Here is an 8,351-nt window from a genome sequence, read left to right as displayed (position 1 = left end):
AGCAGAGCACAGACCTTGGGCCTTGGTTCAGTGGGAAAAGGCTTGGCCACTGGTTCAGAGCGCCGCAACTTTCACGGATTAGTAGAGACACTATTCTGAAGACTGAAAAGGGGAACACAGCACGGAGGCAGCATCAATGCAAGTGTGCGTGCACACAAACACACAGTCTCTCTCTTTCTTTTACCCTCTCACACACAAAACCCACCAACAGCTGGGAGGAGGGCTACAGCCATCGCCATATTACCATAGCAACGGCATATCTCACATTTGAGCCCAAATGAAGACACTTTGGATTGAAACCGGGATATTTATTCTTCCAGTTAATGGAAGTATTTTAATAGTTTCTCTCAGAGCTTGTAGAACGTTTCCCCCTGACTGAGTTAATGAGCTGCAATTGAAGGTGCTTAGTGCATCAGACAAGCATTTTGTCATTTTGCAAATTACAGGAGATCAACACTGCAAAATTTAGCTTCTGTATTTATGTGGCAATGGGTCTTCCATATCTACTGTGAAGACTTTCAAATTTTTGTTAATCACCGCTAGGTCCTTTGGTCCACTGTGGAATTCCATGCAAACAAATGGATCACATTTCGAAAAAGCGGCTCTTTTAAGTAAAGTGATTGCAGTTTGCCAAAATTAAAAAATTTTCACTGTTCAATGCCTTTGGCAGGTCCAGCTTTGAAGAATAATCTTTTACTATGCTGTGCATGCATCAGACCCTTTTATTCATTTGGTTTTAAATGTAATTCTTGAAAAGCAGATAAGAAAATGAAAAACTATTAAATAGTGGGGTTTGGTTCTCTGTAGGAAAATGGTCCGAGTCATGATTAAAAGGACTAAAAATGACAAATTACTTAAAGAGGTTTTATTAAATCTTTTTGGTCATGAAAAGTTTTCAAATGGTGCAAGCTGAAGCACACACGCCACTTTGAAATACAGTGTCAGAATACCTTAGCTCCTTCTGTTTATATTGTCTATACAAAACTGATATAAAGCAGACATTTTAAATCACAGGGCTAGCAGAATGATCTAAAGTTACACTGTTATATACATGCTGCAGCCTGTCCTCCCTAAAACATGACTCCATTTGTGGCATGTGAAAGGAGCTCGCTGTGAACAAGCAGCAAACTCCAGGGCTAAAATAACAGGCAGTGGGAAAACTGCAGTGCCTAGAATGGCCACTTAAGGCTGGCACCAAAAGTGAGTCGGTCCCCACCAAAGTTATTACAGTTCTGCATTTTTTTTTTAAATTTATTCATTTCATTTTGAGTGTTTCTCTTCATTTTTAGCTTAGTTTCAGCTACAACCGGACAGTTTCTAGGTTAGATTTGCTGGTTTCAGCTGGTTTTTATTGTTTGGTAATGTTGAGTTTTTATTAGTTTCAGTGTTAGTTTAAATGTGGTTGCTATTTGTCAGGAGCACATTTAAGACGTTTAAAAGGGGCCTGCAATTTGTGGAGAGTGTTAACTCACAGACTCAAAAACACCAGAGCCCATGCTGCTATTGTTGACAAATCTGACCACACAGAAATGAGCCATACCTCGTTTCAGTTAGTTTTTTGTTATTGTTCTTTTTTAAAAAGTACAGTTTATATTTTTGTTTCAGTTAACCCAAATCTTTATTACATAAAGTTTTGTTTTTAACTACAATTCCTTGGTTTCGACAGACTCCCATGCAAAATGCTCATCTTTGCAGCAGAAATAAACACATTAAAAGCCAAAAAGTGTCTCTATAGTTAGTTTTCTACCTTCATAACAACTGTGAGTGTACATGTGGGGTTGATGGATTGGGTAAAATTCAAGTTTTTTTTTTTCTCAGTTGTTTGTATATTACTTGGCACAAACTACCACGCATCTGTGTTCTGCACATTTTATGGAAGCCATATGCCTAACAAGCTTGCTGGTGTAAGCTTAGCTTATAAATTAGCATTTCACCCTCCTGTCCCAGTATAGTCACTGTTGTCTCCAAAAGAAAAACAAATGGCAGCATTCAAAATGAAGACTTTAAAACTGGATTTTCCAAACCGATGCGTAAGGTCACAGTGTCTACCACCATCCTTAATTTGCAGTCTCTGATTACAGTCTGTTGTTATACTTTGTAACAAACTATATTATTCATTAGATAAAAATCTTAAGTTGACTGGTACTTATATTTGTACTCTATATGACCACTCTTACTACAGACCTCATTCAACAACAAATTCATAAAAGCACTTTACATCTCAGGTTCACAGACTCAGACAGATGCATCATGAACAACCCAGGCTTGAGTATTTTTGCTCAAACATACACACACAGACTACAGGAACCAGAGGATCAAATCACTGACCTTCCAAATAGTAGATAAACACGCTTTGCCTCCTGAGCCACAGCTGCCCTGCAAAGCAAGTGGTTGTAGTAAATAGAAAGAAGCCAGTAAGAGAATGACAGTAGCATACAAATCCATACATAGAGGTCACTGGGATGGATTGATGGGTTGTCAGCACATTATATTTGAAACAATCCTTTATTTTCCTCTTCAAACCAGTACCCTGTTATTTTTCTACTGGATGTTTAATAATTTAGCACAACCAAATAACCACAATATAATTCATAATTAAGTTATTAAACCGAAGAAATAAACTTGCCTAAACCTAACGAAACAATAAATATTACACTGTCAGATTACAAAAAAGTTCAGTCATGATTCAAAAGTGACTCTGTGAGTTGTATTAAAGACTAGGGGTGTTTTAGCCTTATGGTTATTTAGGAATTGTTGGTATACTGAGCTTGTTTAGTGAGTATATTTGTAGAGAAAGCACAAGGTGCAACTATCGCAACACACACCTGGCTTTGGCTCCTGTTGTTGAAAGATAAATTGAAAGTCTTCATCAGGCATGACAATGCTTCAGCTTTCTCAGCATGCATATTTTCAGTGACTGTTTGGGTTCAGTTTTGTCCTCATTTTGGAAAGAGTAAACACGTAAATGGTGACGCTGATTTGTTTCTATATGGGGTTAGGGAATGAAAACTGAAGTCCTATTGTATTCTCTTTAATGGCGTCTCTTCCCCAGACAGTGTGTGTGTGTGTGTGTGTGTATGTGTGTTTGTATGATTTAGGATTCTTTGAGATGAGGAGAGTACGCCTGTATCCAGGGGCCTCCCCCGCCTCAATCCCCCATCCCGTGCTTGCTTTGGGCACAATCATCCTGCAAAGCTTTCTCTCTCTCTCTCTGACACATATATACACACACTTCCTGTCTCTCTCTTGGTTTCTCTCTCTCTGCATTGCTCATCATGCTTCGACTTTGAAGTCACAGCTTTCTCTTTCCCTTTTTTTGTCTTTGTGTGGCTTTGATGCACTAACATTCTGTGAATAGTTCCTCTAATGCCTGGATCCTTGTGCCTTATTCTTCCTACTCTGCCACTGTAGAAATGGTGAGTCTCTTGCCTTTGAAATGACGTCCATAAATTACAACTTGTCAAGTGTCATTTTCCTTGTTTACAGCCATTTTGGGCTCCCACTCCCCCATGTTCCTCTCTTGTGTTTCACATTAAACTGCACCAATAATGTTGGTGGTGCTCACCAGGTCTGCACATGCAGCTTGTTGCCACTAAGGGGGTGCGGAAACTATTAAAATATTTTCTAGTCTTTACGAGTTTTATGTGTGTAATTTGTGTGGATATATCCCACTGTGTTACCACCAACTAGGAGAACAGAATGAGTTTGTGCTTTGGCCTGTGTTACGACAGTGACATGGAGTCAGAGAGACTGAAGGAAAGGGCTGAAGGGTAAGAGGAGTAGTAAGAAAAGAGGGGGGTGGGCAGAAAGAAAGAGTCAAGTCTGTACAGGAAATCTGCTCTAAGTGTTCCTAAAGAGCTCATGTTTTTCCTCCCCTGCACAAACAGCTTAATTTATTGCATGTCTGTTGAAGTCAACAGCCCTTTATAACCCCACAATAATTTCCCATATGTTCCATATATCACCACAGAGAGGGTGGTGCACAGGGGGAGGGACGAGAGGGGGGGAAAAAAAGGACTGAAGCAGCAAATATGTTCAAGACCCTACACACACATGCATGTATACACATACACCTACACACACACACACACACACACACACACACACACACATAGAAGACCTGGCCAACTGCGACAATAACCTCATCTTAATCAGCCTTGCATTGGTGTGGATGTATGTGTTATTCCCTGCACAGAGCTACACCTGTGGGTGGGCTATGAAATATTAAACACTCTTGTTCATGTTGTTTACTTTCATCATTAGGGGAGAATCCTTGATAATGGAAAATTTCTCTCCTCTGAATCTTCAGCAGGGAGTACCTTGTAAGGGTCTGGCACAACCTCCACTTCTCCAGCAGGACCAGTTTGTTCTTGTCAAAACCCATGTGCCACAATGCAGGCTGATGAGGTGTAGGAGTTCTAAAATAAGAGGGATTTGAGTCAGCAGGCTTCCAAATCTCCTTCTTAGTTTAAGTGTTAGTAGCAAACAGGGATGAGCAACGTTTTAACTGGGCCCTCATGTGATTCTCACTTTATATTTCACCACGAGAGTCTCAATGAGCACGCGCTAACTCTACAGTTCTGTAAATATTATTTGATCTAATACACAAATGAGAAGTTCCTACTTGATATTGCCCATCCATAAAACATATATATATATATATACAAATAAAAATGTAATGTTTTACATGTTCTATGCAGATTATTGACATTTTGAAGTGTGGTGTAAAGTAAATGAAACAAGATTTTAAAATGTCGCCACCTCCCTCTAGGTAAGGCAAACACAGTTAGTGTTTATATGCAGCTAAATGGGGAAGGAAATGATAAATTGCACAATAAAGAAATAAAAAGATTGAAGGATAACACTTGTTTTAACTGACAAAAAACATAGTTTAACATACAATATAGTACAGTCAAAAAATGTCTAAAAGTCTAAAATCCACTTGCACGCCATTGCACGTGCACGATGTTTAGTATGCACATACAGCAGTTGTAAGAGGTTGTGAATTTTGTTCCAACTTATGCTATTAGTGTCCTCTTGCGCAGCTATGATGTTGCATTAATGTGAACTTCACTCTCACCAGAGAAGTGAAGAAACAGGCAGCCCCCTGTTGGTCTGCTTGATACAGCCAGGGACAGGCTGGTATTCTGAAAGTGGGGGCCAGTTGGTGTTGGTTGTTGGGGTGCCAGAGAACTGATCGATCCCCAGCTGCAGGTGGCCTAGTTGGAAAATAGTGTAGAATACTCTGAAACCTGTCCTGACTACCAAGCAAACCACATATACAGACACATACACACAAACAAAACAGCATATGTGGCGGGACTGTACACTCCAGCAATCATCAGATAAGACAGATGTACTGACTTGAGAAAATTGCTTGGAGTATGAGAGAATCAGATGGACTCAATACTTCATCATGTTCTCTGCACTGAATGCTTTATAATTTGATGACTTCTAACAAGATATAAACAGCTCTGAGGAAAAAAATTGCGATGATAATATACAGTAGTTCAACTTATGGCATTTCGCTGGGAATCATCCTTACAGTACTCTAAATAATTTTGCAAACATTTTGAAATTTTACACGACGAGAGTCAGAGATGATGTTTACCTTAACCTGTGATTCATGGTGAATAATAAAGCTGTATTCTATTTCTTGTTCTGTGATTAAAGGCTCAGAGAAGCTCACAGTGTTTCGAGATTTAGCGTTCTATTTTACATGGGACAGTATAACACCATCATCACGAATAAAAAAACAACAACATTGTGCTTGATCATACACATGAAATAAATATTCGAGTAATAAAGCTGTGAAAGCAGCTTCTTTCCACAAATGAGTGAATCATCAGGTTGTACTGTGAGAGGAGCCCCATCCCCTGCAACTGCTTATTCATAAAGAAATAGGTTAAGCCTTGATGTTGAAATCACAGGCAGAGTGTAAATCTCCTAAAATCCTTTCATGCTTGTTAAGACAAATGGGTCTTGTTTGGGAACATATATTTGAGATCATAATTTACAATTGCAAAAGCAACATGTGAATCTTTGCAGATATATTGGTGTAAGAAATATGTGCAAACATGAACACAGAGCGCGGGAGAAAGAGAAAGCGAGATAGGAGGAATGAACATTTTACATTAAAGTTTGTCTTCCCCGAGAGCGCTCACTGGTGTGTAGACATTCAACTTACCTTAAAATGACAGAATGATTTCAGCGCCTGGGTCTCTGGGGATAGAAACTGTCTGGACATGGTGTGTACTCAATAGCAGATCAATATCGCTACAATATCAACCAGATCCAAACTGGCTCCCTCCTCCTAGTATCTGAAGAACAAACAACATGATATGAAATATCATTTGATGTTACTGTACTGGCAAATGATTGAAGGTTGCCTGAGGCTAAAGGAGATTTCGTAGGGAAAGAAAACTTAAACCGTGGCTGACTAACTGTAGCCACGGTTACTGCTTTAAAAAGCCCAGCTGAGTTTATCACAAGTGTTGCCATGCCTAAGTTCAAGTCTATGGTTGTTCAGCCTCAGCACCATATATTACCTTGTTATTGTATGCCTAAGCACTGAAGGCCAGGAGGCAAAGAGGGGGGTTTACTGCCTCTCTATCATTGAAGAAACAGGGTTTCTTTCTGTTTTTCCTTTCAAACATCACACGGGGAAATTATTATCCCTGACGTACTGCTGTAAAAAACTGATATTTAAGCAGTGATGAATCCAGTATGGTACAGCTGAGGCCACCACTTTGCTTATAAGAAGAGAGAGAAAAGAAAATTGGATCCTGCTTGAAACCCTGGCCACTCACTTGATACTTGATGAAAGCCATTTCCTTGGAAATTTATATTAATGCCCCCAAAGACTGTATGAAGATGAGGGAAAAATATGTCACAGTGGCAGGAAATGATTCTCAGACTGTAACTGCCAACTGCAAGATAAGACATTTTTCTTTGTCACTTCTGCTTAGGATAGATTCCTGTAACAAACAAAGAGAGAGAAAACGATGGAAATCGTATTGATTAGAGAAAATAAGTGAAATGTCAAGGACTTTTCTTTATTGCCAGAAAGCTCTTCTCTAAACTCCTCCTGCTGGATGAGCTTTTGTGAATGGGCTGTAGCTTTCATCCACTATCCTATGCAAACAAGTTGTCCAAGTACCACATTGTTTCAAAAGACCTTGTGACACACAAAAAAGCGGGCAATGTCTTGGACACACATGCAAGCCCAGACTCTTTCACACCCAGGCTAAACGTTTAGCCACCCTGGCTAATTAACTGCTGTGAAAGAGTATGCATCAAAGGGAGGCGGAATTTGAAGTCTCTCTGACCAACCCTCAGGTCCAGAGGTCAGCCCTCTGCAAGACAGAAGTTAGGACGTCCTGGCCCTGGACCTCTGGACGCTAACCCTTAACCCCTGCTGGAGCATATCAAAGCCTCGGCAGCAGAGGGTTGCACAGACGTCCCCCAACAATAACAGGGAGACATCAAAGAGCTAGTTGGAAAAAGACGTGAGGAAAAAAAATAAAAGGGAGCCAATATCAAATTCCCTCTTATTCTACAGATATTCCAAAAGATGAATATAATTAATCTCTCCAAGTTGTCATGGGTCTAAAGGGCCCTTGCTGTGCTGCAGCCTCCTTGGGGCACTTGAGGAGAATTATGTGATTAAACAGACCTGTGAATTCTGGACACAGGCGGAGAGAAGAAAGCTTCAGTCCTCTTCATAATGCCCCTAATGAAGTGGCTGGTGGCTCCGTCATCCCTGGCTGGGCCTTGTGCAGCCTGTTCACAATCTGTCTAATGACAGAGCGGGGGCTGCAGAGCGCACCAGTGCTTCCCAATGAGCCACAAAGGGAGATCACAGGCTCCATTGTGACTATGCACAGGAGCTTAGCACTCATCAGACCCAATAAACCTGTCTCTAGTCAGTATAGGACACACCCCTCCGCTGCCAGCCAACAGCCCCTCTCAGCACACTCCTTCAGTTGTCAGTCGTGCAGTCTATCATTATGACATCGTCATGTCATGGCCTCATCACCTACTGAAATGCAACTTGCACTCTTTGCCACTACTGTTTATATTTACTTGTTGACATTGGAATAACAGGCCTTTTTTTCTCTCTTGGCCAGTGGCGGTTTGTGCACTGTAGTCCAGATAATGTATGGGTATGTATCTGCATACACTGAGTGTTTACTTGCCTGCCCTTTTGCCTCCATTTTAAACGGGGCCGCTCCTCTTGGCCTGTGCTGCCTCCTGGAGCTCCTGCCAAACGTATGCAAATGAGCATGTCCACAATGGTGCCCACAGCTGCATGCAGTCAGCCAAAGACAGAGGACAAGGCAGCCATCCCT

Source organism: Perissodus microlepis, chromosome 2 (genome assembly GCF_051167445.1).
Source record: "Perissodus microlepis isolate ML-2025 ecotype Zambia chromosome 2, ASM5116744v1, whole genome shotgun sequence".
NCBI classification, from domain to species: domain Eukaryota; kingdom Metazoa; phylum Chordata; class Actinopteri; order Cichliformes; family Cichlidae; genus Perissodus; species Perissodus microlepis.
Note: the sequence above shows the minus strand (reverse complement) of the source record.